The following is a 12,280-nucleotide window of genomic DNA, read 5'->3' as shown; positions in this document are numbered from 1 at the left end:
GCACTGAACCTTTCCTGCACGCAGGGTCAATAAATCAATCAATCAGGAATTTGTGAAGTGTGCTACTCAACTGTGAGGGGCTTGAGGTGCTGGGGGGATACTGTGCAGCTCTGTCCCACCCAAAGATTCAGGTCTTGAGGCTCTTCCTAAATGCTTGCAGAGTAGGGGAACGTCTGATGCTGAGCAGGAGTTTGTTCCAGGTCTTTGCCGCGATGTAAGAGTATGCTCTTCTACCCATTCTGGCTCTGCAAATGTGAGGGGTTTCAGCAAGGGTGAGGTCGGCGGTATGGACGCTTCTCTTCGGTGCGTAGAAGGAGAATCTTTTGTTGAGGTATTGGGGACCGGTGTTCATAGCTGCCAAGGTTTCAGATTGCTATGAGTGACAGTGTAAAAATTTCAGTGTAATTATGAGTGATATTCAACAACTATGAGTGACACTTTCTCGCGAGCAAAATCAAGCAATGAAAGCAAGGAACACATATAAATATCAGAAATCACACTCATAAGCCCTCTAAAAGGAAATGCAATGAGTGACACAACTTTGCAGACAGAGTAGTGACTGCTGAGTTTAGTGTGCCCTCGATCTCTGCCCGACTCGGAGCACTGCACGCATCAGATCTCGGCCGTGTGCAAAAGGCCTCAAACTGTCCAGCAGGTAGTGCGCTGCCTTTTGCCTGCAGGCCTTGCTGTCTGTGCAGGTTAGTTATGTGTGAAGCAGAGTCTGCAGCCGTGTGATGCTGTATGCATGCAGGAGACTTGCGTGGTATAGATGTGCAGCAGGCCTTCGTAGATAGCATGCCTCAGGCCTCATCTCTCAGACTCAGCCTACATACAGCTGGATGTCTGCAGCCTCCATACAGTGTGCCCAGGCCTCAAACTCTGTTTGTGTGCAGCACGCCTCAGATTTGGCATCAAAGCCTATGGCTCAGACTCTCCATGCACAGACTCCTGTCTGACTTTTCGCTCCAGTTTTAGAATTTCATTGCTCAGCAGATCGCCTAGTGCAGCAAGCCTCATAGTGTTTAAAGTTTAGCATTCTGAATTTTTCTCCAAGTTACACGTTCATTTATCTTTGCCGTATTCTATAGTGCACACTGTCACAAGACCATATGGGTATCAGAGCGCTTTATATAACTCTAGGCACTCACTTCAAATTAATATGCAGCTGTATTTCCATACAGTGTGCGAAGACCACCTCCCTGACAATAAACACATGTAATTATGTCCAGCTATCATATGCGCAACTAAAGCCAAATTTCGGGGCAGGGGGATGCTAAAACAAAATTTGATGGGCGCTGAGTCTTCAAGCAAAAGGCAGAGTGGAGCTGCAGGGACTATAAGAAGGGGTGAAAAACCAACAAAGCCTCATTAACAAGCGAATGGTCTCTTAAAAACCTGTGAAGTACTCGGGTGCGGCTGTGTGTGTGCCCGGGAAGCTGTCTCAGCCCGGGCCTGGGGGGGCTGAAGCCCTTTGAGCTCAAAGGGCGCTGCGCGCCTGCCAGCTATTCAGTATTTCCTGAATTAAAATGTTTTTAAATGACCACGGATCGCATTTCGTTTCAACTTTATTCAGGGAAGCACGCCTCTTAAGATCATATATTCAGCAGTTAGGGGAACAAATCTGGTACCTGCAGTGGACTGCTGGTCATGGTTTTCGTCTTTCTGTACTAATAACTTTCAATGGATGCAGCTCAGCAAGGACATTGCAGCTGCTCTTTGCGATGCATGCTAGCACTTTTCAGGTGAGCAGGAGCGTAAAGTGACATGTTTTTGTTTTCACATTTAAATAATTTGACACACCACGTTACCTCATTGTCGTGAAGCTAACGTCATTCCTCCGGACACAAATCTTTCCTTGGCACTGGCACTGGGGCAGACATAGCATTAACCGCATGCGCGCTAGCGGTTTTCCCGCTGTGCGCTGACTTTTGCGGAAAACCGCGTTAGATGACGAGCTCAGCTCGTCATGAGCGTACAAGAGGCATAACTCATGACGAGCTGAGCTCGTCATCAGCGTCGAAGGGGTTAATCGGGTGAGTACATCGCGTGCAACCAACTTGTGCAGGGGATTTCAGACTAAAGAAAGGTCACCGGCCCAGCTCATGGCTAGGTGGTGAGGACGATCTCTTTCTGTAAAATGAATTTGCCGCGACGCCTTCGAGGGCATTCATTGATTTTAATTGCAGCTGAGCCACGATGCGGGCCGATGCAAGCAGGCAGTGCTGCTGTGTGCTCCATAATGTGCTGTACATAGCACTAGCCAGGCTCTCACAACTCCGGCAGCAGCGGCAGGATGTGATGTCACCCGCACCACAGCGGGAATCGATATTTTTTCCCAAAATACATTGTAGCACTGCGTGCAGCAGCAGGTGCTGCTGGCTCAGTTAGTGAGCCCCAGGCCAGTTGGAGCAGCGCATGCACGCCATGGCGCGCTGCCAGCTACCACTCCTGTTTAATTTTAGGCAGCGCTAATTTAAGTGATGGCTGAGGCGCTATGTGTGACAATGTATTTCATTGTATTTCAGTGCAGTGATGAGGAACACCACACTGAAATGCGTTAGAGTCACCTCTGTTGCATAATACTTGGCAGGCCTGGGTGTTGTGGAGAGATTGGTAGGCGTGAGTGAGTAGCTTGAAGGCGACTCTCTTGTTGGCGGAGAGCCAGTGGAGGTCTCGTAAATGCTGGGTGATGTGGTCTTGTCATGGGATGCCAAGGACGAGACTGGTAGTGGTGTTCTGGATAGTCTGGAGTTTTAGGAGCAGGGAGTTGTTGATTCGGCATAGAGGACGTTTCCGTAGTCCAATCTGCTGGTTATCTGTGCGTGGGTGACGGTCTTTCTGGATTCAGAAGGGATCCATTTGAAGGTCTTGTGGAGGATGCAAAGGATGTTGAAGCACGTGCAGGAGACGGCATTGATCTGTCGAGTCATGGTGAGGGAGGAGTCGACTATGAAGCTGAAGTTGCGGGCGTGGTCCGTGGGCATGGGGGGTTGCCAAGGATGTTGTCCCATGTGGAGGGGAAGATCCTAGGACTTATGTCTTCTCCGAGTTGAGCTCGGGGCAGCTGCTGCTCATCTAGGAGGCAACATCTTTCATTCCTTCCTAGAAACTGAGTCTGGTGGTGTTGAGTTCCTTGGTGAGGGAGAGGATGAGCTAGGTGATGTAGGCATAGGATACTATGCTGAGTCCATGCTTTTTGAACATGGCGGCGAGAGGGGCCATGTAGATGTTGAAGAGCATGGGGCTGAGTGAAGATCTTTGGGTGCCATTCTTTCAGCCATTCCGTGGGCAGCCGCTCAGTGGTGCTGCAACAGTTTTGTGTTCTGAAGCAGCTCCATTGACTGCTGGTACGTCTCCCCTCACGGGCGCTGCTGGAGAAGGTGCAAGGTATGGCCAGGCCACTTTTGCCTTTGAGGCACTGCCTCTGATGCCCAGCACTCAGACTCATGCAGTTGGAGATTCACCACAGGACAGTGGCATTCCGTAACACCTACCGACCATTCACACTGACAGGGTGAGTGAACACTGGGGCAGGGATACTTTCCCAGGTGGTGGCACAACTGCTCTGTGTTCTCTACTGTGCCTCCACTCAACTTGGCTGCCGTTGAGCCTTTATTTCCTTGGTGGCAGTCGCTCTTCCATTGCAGGATCTCACATCATGTTGGGGCGGCCCCTGACCCTCCTCTTCACTCTGCAACAAGGGGTAGTCCACATAGACCAGGGAGCACCTCATATCATTTCTCCGCTTGAGCACCGCATGTCTCATTTCTTCACGGTAGGCAAGTGCGGCACCACCCCTGCACAGCGGCTGTGAGGTAGAGTTTTTATATTTCCCTGCTTTGTCACCACACCAGTATAACGGCAGCAGGAAGTGGGATGCTTTCAGGCTTTTTGCTCCCCTGCAGGCACTACAGCTGCCTCACTGTCTGCACAGTTTCTCTGCCCATGTGGGCACTTCAAGGACAGGGGAGGCTCCTCTTCCTGCTGTGTGGATCGACAGCCTAAGGGGCACTACGGGCACAGTGCTGGCTATAACCCCTCACCCCCTTCGCCTTGCTTGCAACCTCACACTGGGGCACACATCATGCCTGATGGGCCAGCAACCGCTTTCCCTGGTCATGAACTACCTCACCGGGGCTTGGGCTGGCAGAAAATGTGGCCAGCTCTGCCATTTTGCTTCAAGCGACTACACAAAGTGAGATGCTGCACTGGTTCACAGCAGGTCTGTGGTGCCAGGCATATACTTATGGGCATCGCCTTCCTCGCCCGTGCAGCAATGTGGCAAGGGTGCCTTTGAAACAGACTACCCGTTCCACCTCGCCAGACTTTCTGGCTGCTGCACGTTGGGCTGGCCCACTTATCGCCAATGCAATGGGTTGGGGCCCAAGGCCCCCATACATTTGTGACCCACACACTCCGCCGGTCACACGCTTGACCCTATCTTCTCCGCAAGCCCCCACATCTCCTTCAACCATACCACCGAACTCCACTGGACCGACCACCGCTGCATCCACTTCACCTTCAAGAAACCCACCACACACCACCACACCCAACAGATGCCTCACCGCTGCTGGAGCAAAGTCACCAAAGACCAGCTAACCACCACCCTCGCCCACAGCCCACCCGCCCACAGCCCATACCGACCCCGACACCGCCGCCCACAACCTCAGACAGTGGATCAATGACTGCGCCAAAACCCTCGCCCCGATCAAGAAACCTTCCAACAATTATACCAACCAGAAAGCCAGCTGGTTCACTGAAGATCCCCGGGCCTCCAAGCAAACCTGCCAAAAGCTGGAGAAGATCTGGCTCCGTGAACGAACACCGGACAGCCACGCCGCCCACAAGAATGCCACCCGCAGACACCATCACCTCATCAGATCCGCCAAAAGGGCCTCCTTCAAAGACCGCCTAGACAACAACGCGGACAACAGCAAAGAGCTCTTCAACATCGTGAAGGAACTCTCCAACCCCAGCTCCAACACCTACGACGTCCCACCCTCGCAAGACCTGTGCGACTCGCTGGCCACCTTCTTCCACCGCAAGATCACAGACATACACAACAGTTTCAATGCCACGACCGCCCCAACAACCACTGAGACCTCCGCCCCCACGACCACCATCGGCACCAACCGCCTGCTCTACTGGACCAACATCAACGACGATGACACCATCAAGATCATCAACACCATCTACTCCGGATCACTGTCAGATCCATGCCCACACCACATCTTCAACAAAGCCAGCCCATCCATTGCACCCCATCTCTGGAAAGTCATCAACACCTCCTTCGAGATAGCAACCTTCCCTGAGTGCTGGAAGCACGCCGAGATCAACGCCTTACTTAAGAAACCCAAGGCGGACCCCAAGGACCTCAATAACGTCCGGCCCATCTCCTTGCTTCCGTTCCCGGCAAAGGTCATCGAGAAGACCGTCAACAAACAAATGACCCGCTACCTCGATGAGAACAACATCCTGGACCCTTCCCAGTCCGGGTGCCGCAGCAAACACAGCACCGAGACTGCCCTCATCGCCACCACCAATGACATTAAGACCCTGCTGGACAACGGAGAAACGGCGGCCCTCATCCTCCTGGACCTGTCAGCCGCCTTCGACACAGTCTGTCACCACACAATACGAACATGTCACCACAACGCTGGGATCCAAGAGAAGGCCCTGGACTGGACCACCTCCTTCCTCTCCGGCAGAACACAGAGCGTCCGCCTTCCCCTCTTCTGCTCCGAAGCCACCAAGATCATCTGCGGCGTACCCCAGGGCTCATCCCTCAGCCCAACCCTGTTTAACATCTACATGGCATCGCTCGCCCATGTCGCCCTTCGGCACCACCTCAACATCCTCTCCTACGCCGAAGACACCCAGCTGATACTCTCCCTCACCAAGGACCTCCACACCTCCAAAGCCAACCTTCACGAAGGAATGAAGGGCGTTGCTGAATGGATGAGGAACAGCCAACTGAAGCTGAACTCGGACAAGACGGAGGTCCTCATCCTCGGGTTTCCAACCCTTCGGCCTGGGACGACTCCTGGTGGCCGACCGCACTGGAAACCGCTCCAACACCCACGACCACGCACGCAACCTAGGGGTCATCCTCGACTCCACCCTCTCCATGACTAAACAGGTCAACGCTGTCTCCTCCTCTTGTTTCAACACCCTCCGCATGCACCGTAGGATCTACAAGGGGATCCTCACTGAAAGTAGAAGAACAGTCACCCAGGCCCTTGTCAGTAGCAGGTTGGAATATGGAAACGCCCTCTACGCAGGAGCCTCGGCCAAACTCCTGAGACGGCTCCAACGCATCCAGAACGTCTCTGCACGCCTGATCCTCGACATCCCTCGTCGCAGCCACATCACACCCCACCTGAGAGACCTGCACTGGCTCCCGATCAACAAGAGGATAACCTTCAAGCTCCTCACCCACGCACACAAGGCACTCCACAACACCGTTTAGTCATCAATGGAGCGCACACCGCTAGCCCCTCCTCCGGGTCGCCCCTCGGGACTCTGGTACTTGTAGTTCTTTCGTGGATCACCCAGGTGGGTGCAAGTCGGTACTTGTTGGACTGATGAATCTCTAGACCCGATACATGTCCCGGGTTTTAGGATATCGCCCGAGACATGTCTCGGGTTTCGGGATAACTTCCCTCATCAGTAGAGAAAGATCGTTAGGGGTGGAAGAGAAGGCCGCCACACAACAGTCAAATGCCTCGATGCCCGAACCAGCACGCAGGTGCGTCGTCCAAGAGCCCGTCGGCCCAAAGCTCAAGGCAGCCGTATTGTGTTTAGTCATCAATGGAGCGCACACCGCTAGCCCCTCCTCCGGGTCGCCCCTCGGGACTCTGGTACTTGTAGTTCTTTAGTGGATCACCCAGGTGGGTGTAAGTCGGTACTTGTTGGACTGATGAATCTCTAGACCCGATACATGTCCCGGGTTTTAGGATATCGCCCGAGACATGTCTCGGGTTTCGGGATAACTTCCCTCATCAGTAGAGAAAGATCGTTAGGGGTGGAAGAGAAGGCCGCCACACAACAGTCAAAGGCCTCGATGCCAGAACCGGCACGCAGGTGCGTCGTCCAAGAGCCCGTCGGCCCAAAGCTCAAGGGAGCCGTATTGTGTTTAGTCATCAATGGAGCGCACACCGCTAGCCCCTCCTCCGGGTCGCCCCTCGGGACTCTGGTACTTGTAGTTCTTTAGTGGATCACCCAGGTGGGTGCAAGTCGGTACTTGTTGGACTGATGAATCTCTAGACCCGATACATGTCCCGGGTTTTAGGATATCGCCCGAGACATGTCTCGGGTTTCGGGATAACTTCCCTCATCAGTAGAGAAAGATCGTTCGGGGTGGAAGAGAAGGCCTTCTTTTCCACCCTAAATACGTTCTCTACTGATGAGGGAAGACATCCCGAAACCCGGGCCATGTCTCGGGTCTAGAGATCTTCACAACAACAAGTTCTAACTTGCACATACTGAGGTGAACCACTCATGAACTATACGTACCAGAATCCTTAGGGGAGATCCGGAGGAGGGGCTAGCGGTGTGCGATCCATTGCGGTTGATTCTACAAATGGGCTCCCTTGAGCCTTTAAGCTGACGAGCTTCTGGATGACACACCTGCGTGCCGGTTAGGCATCAATGCCTGTGACGGTTGCTTGGCGGCCTTCTTTTCCACCCCAAATATGTTCTCTACTGATGAGGGAAGATATCCCGAAACCCGGGCCATGTCTCGGGTCTAGAGATCTTCACAACAACAAGTTCTAAATTGCATCTACTGAGGTGAACCACTCATGAACTATACGTACCAGAATCCTTAGGGGCGATCCGGAGGAGGGGCTAGCGGTGTGCGATCCATTGTGGTTGATTCTACAAATGGGCTCCCTTGAGCCTTTAAGCTGACGAGCTTCTGGATGACGCACCTGTGTGCCGGTTAGGCATCAAGGCCTGTGACGGTTGCTTGGCAGCCTTCTTTTCCACCCCAAATACGTTCTCTACTGATGAGGGAAGATATCCCGAAACCCGGGCCATGTCTCGGGTCTAGAGATCTTCACAACAACAAGTTCTAACTTGCACCTACTGAGGTGAACCACTCATGAACTATACGTACCAGAACCCTTAGGGGCGATCTGGAGGAGGGGCTAGCGGTGTGCGATCCATTGCGGTTGATTCTACAAATGGGCTCCCTTGAGCCTTTAAGCTGACGAGCTTCTGGATGACGCACCTGCGTGCCGGTTAGGCATCAAGGCCTGTGACGGTTGCTTGGCGGCCTTCTTTTCCACCCCAAATACGCTCTCTACTGATGAGGGAAGATATCCCGAAACCCGGGCCATGTCTCGGGTCTAGAGATCTTCACAACAACAAGTTCTAACTTGCACCTACTGAGGTGAACCACTCATGAACTATACGTACCAGAATCCTTAGGGGCGATCTGGAGGAGGGGCTAGCGGTGTGCGATCCATTGCGGTTGATTCTACAAATGGGCTCCCTTGAGCCTTTAAGCTGACGAGCTTCTGGATGACGCACCTGCGTGCCGGTTAGGCATCAAGGCCTGTGACGGTTGCTTGGCGGCCTTCTTTTCCACCCCAAATACGTTCTCTACTGATGAGGGAAGATATCCTGAAACCCGGGCCATGTCTCGGGTCTAGAGATCTTCACAACAACAAGTTCTAACTTGCACCTACTGAGGTGAACCACTCATGAACTATACATACCAGAATCCTTAGGGGCGATCCGGAGGAGGGGCTAGCGGTGTGCGATCCATTGCGGGTGATTGTTACTCCACAACACCGGACCAACGTACCTCAACAGACGACTCAGCTTCTACACCCCCACCCACCAGCTCCGCTCCACCGACCTCACCCTCGCTACAGTCCCCGCCTTCCAAAGAGCGACCTCAGGTGGCAGATCGTTCTCCCACCTCGCCGCCAAGACCTGGAACACCCTTCCCATCCACCTACGGCAAACCCAAGACCTGCTGCCCTTCAGAAAACTCCTCAAGACCTGGCTTTTCGAGCAGTAGCGGCATTCCCCACCCCAGCGCCTTGAGACTAGGGTGACCGACCGTCCGTAAATTTCACGGACAGTCCGTAATTTCGGCCGGCTGTCCGTTGTCCGTGAAGGATTCTTTAACGACGCCATTTGTCCATCATTTTAACAGGGCACCGGTTGGCTCACCCTAAAGCCGGCACAGCTTGCACCCACCTCCCTTCTTCACTTCGATGCTGCACCAAAGCTCCTCAGATACTCAGCAACATTGGAGAGGCACAGCGGGATGGCAACCCTCACACCTACAGCCCTTGATGACCTGTTAAGAGGTGCTTCGAAGGTGACTGAGAGGGAGGGGCTGCAGGTTCAGGAGCAGCGACATCTATTCACATGCAAACAGCCCTGAATGCATCATGTCTCTGCTATTTAGAGGGGGGCTCACACATTCCATTTCTGCCCAGGGCCCCAAACATCCTAAACTCGGCCAGATTACACCCCTGATTACACCGAGGCAGCATGTGCTTCTCTTCACCTCACTAAATTGTAAGCAGACCTCGGTTCTTCAAACATGCAGTCTATAATGTAATACAATAAAGAAATGGCACAATCGCACCCACACTGATTAACAAAGTATGGAGGACAATCAGTTCAATCAGTTCTCTTAGAGTATCTCCTGTAAGTACTGTACATCACAGTGGGGGATGGCATTTTGGACAGAGAGCCTGTCTTCTCGTTGTCTTGTGCAGGAGGGGGCGAGGAGCCCAAGATGATACTAGAATACTGCATGCCCACCCCTGTGCCAACCCTGGTGGATCCTGTTCCCTCTCCTGTGATGGCTCCTGCCCTCCCCTCAGTGATGGCTCCTGCCCCCCCATGTGGTGGCTCCAGTCCACCCCCCGCCTGTGCTGGCTCCTGTCCCGCCATGTTGTGGCTCCAGTCCACCTCCGCCTGTGATGGCTCTTGTCCCCCCCCTATGGTGGATCTTGTCTCCGCCCTGGGTGGCTTCTGTCCCAGTCCTGGAACGGCCCCTGCAGCGAGGGTGAAGTTCCTGATGGGCCTCTTCTCAAAAGGGCTCAGCTCAAAATTAATATGGAAAGGTGGGCGAGTAAGTAAGTGAAGGGATGGGTGAATGGCTGGATGAATTAGTGAAAGGGTGAATGGATGAATGAAAGATTGAATAAATGGATAATGAGAGAGGATGGATGGATTGATGAGTGAGGGGAAGGATGGAGAGAAAATGTAAATAGCTGGATGTATGGGTGGAAGGGTAGCTGGATGAATGATGAGGGGAAGGATGATGGATGAGGAGAAGGATGGATGGATAGATGGATGGATGGAGGGGAAGGGTGGATGGATGAGGGGAAGGATAAATGGATGGGATGGATGGATGGGTGAGGGGAAGGATGGATGATGGATGAAAGGAATGATGGATGAGGGGATGGATGGATGGATAAGGGGAAGGATGGATGGATGAGGGGAAGGATGGATGGATGAGGGGATGGATGGATGAGGGAAAGGAAGGATGGATGGATGAGGGGAAGGATGGATGGATGAGGGGATGGATGGATGTGGGGATGGATGGAGGGGAAGGATGGATGGATGGAGGGGAAGGATGGATGGATGAGGGGAAGGATGCATGGATGGGATGGATGGATGGGTGAGGGGAAGGATGGATGATGGATGAAAGGAAGGATGGATGAGGGGAAGGATGGATGGATGAGGGGAAGGATGGATGGATGAGGGCAAGGATGGATGGATGAGGGGAAGGAAGGATGGATGGATGAGGGAAAGGATGGATGGATGGATGAGGGGATGGATGGATAGATGAGGGGATGGATGGATGAAATGAATGAAATGAAAACAATTTATAATGCGCAAAACAATAACCCGCAGGTATCAAGGCGCCTAACAATACAATCACAATTAAAACAGACGTCCTTACATATAGGCTTGTCGGAAGAGAAGAGTTTTAGGGCAATGCGGCATTTCTGTATGGATGGAAGAGATCTCAGATCAAGAGGAAGTTCATTCCACCATTTGGGGGCTAGCGTGGAGAAAGCCCTGCCTCCCCATTTAGCTCTTCGTACACGGGGGCAGTCAAGAGCGATTTCCTGGCGGAACGCAAGTTCCTACCGGGAATGTAATGGGAGATGATAGACCCAATACCCGTGTCGCTATTTTTAGCGATGGCTCTGTAGGTCATGCAAAGGACTTTGAACCGGATTCGAAGTTCTACCGGTAGCCAGTGCAGCATTTTCCTGGCCGCAGTGGCTGAGGAGCGTCTGGGAATGTCCAGGACAAATCTGGCTATGGCTATACAGCGCATTACAGTAGTCCAAACGAGAGCCAATGAGTGCAACGGCTATTTGCTTTCTAGCCTGCAAGGAAAGATATTTCCTAATTCTTCGCAGGGTGTGAATCAAGCCCCAGCAGGTGGAGACCGTTCTACTCACCTGACTGCCCATATCAAGGGCTGGATCTACCATCACCCCAAGATTCTTAGCAGATGTTGTGGGGGAAGGACATATTCCTAGTGAGTCAGGCCACCAGTTTGCTGACTAGATGTTTTCTTTCCCCCCCGAACACCAACACCTCAGTCTTCTCCCCATTCAGTTTAAGAGAGTTCTGAATCATCCAGTGACCAACCGCCTCCATACAAGATCTAAACTTGGAGGCGATAAGCACATCTGAATGGGGGAGAGAGACGAGTATTTGGGTGTCATCTGCATAAGACACTACCTACATCCCGAAAGATCTTATTAGCCTGGCTAGTGGGGTCACATAGATGTTGAAAAGGGTCGGACTAAGCGCCGACCCTTGGGGGACCCCACACAGCACTGGTCGGGATGGAGATAGAAACTCCCCCAACTTGACTCTTTGTTCCCTCCCAATTAGGAAAGAGGTCAGAAGATCCAAGGCAGCATTCCTCACCCCCACCTCCCTCAGGCGAGATGTAAGCACAGAGGGGGAGAGGGTATCGAAAGCCGCTGTTAGATCTAGTAAGACCAGGAGGGTGGTCTGGCCCCCATCTACTGTCGTGCGGATCTTATCAAGCACGATGGTAAGGGCTGACTCGGTGCTGTGTTCCCTCCTGAATCCATGCTGGGAGGAGTCCAAGCATCCCGAGCTTTCCACAAAGATGGCGAGGTGCTTGTTAAGATGTGCCTCAAGCATCTTCGCTGGGGCAGGAAGCAACGAGATGGGACGAAAGTTTTTTAGGACCTCCGGGTCAAGGGAGGCCTTTTTTAACAGGGGTTTCACTACCGCCTTCTTCCACTCCATA

The sequence above is a fragment of the Lissotriton helveticus genome, chromosome 12, assembly GCF_964261635.1.
Source record: "Lissotriton helveticus chromosome 12, aLisHel1.1, whole genome shotgun sequence".
In the NCBI taxonomy this organism is placed as follows: Eukaryota; Metazoa; Chordata; class Amphibia; order Caudata; family Salamandridae; genus Lissotriton; species Lissotriton helveticus.
Note: the sequence above shows the minus strand (reverse complement) of the source record.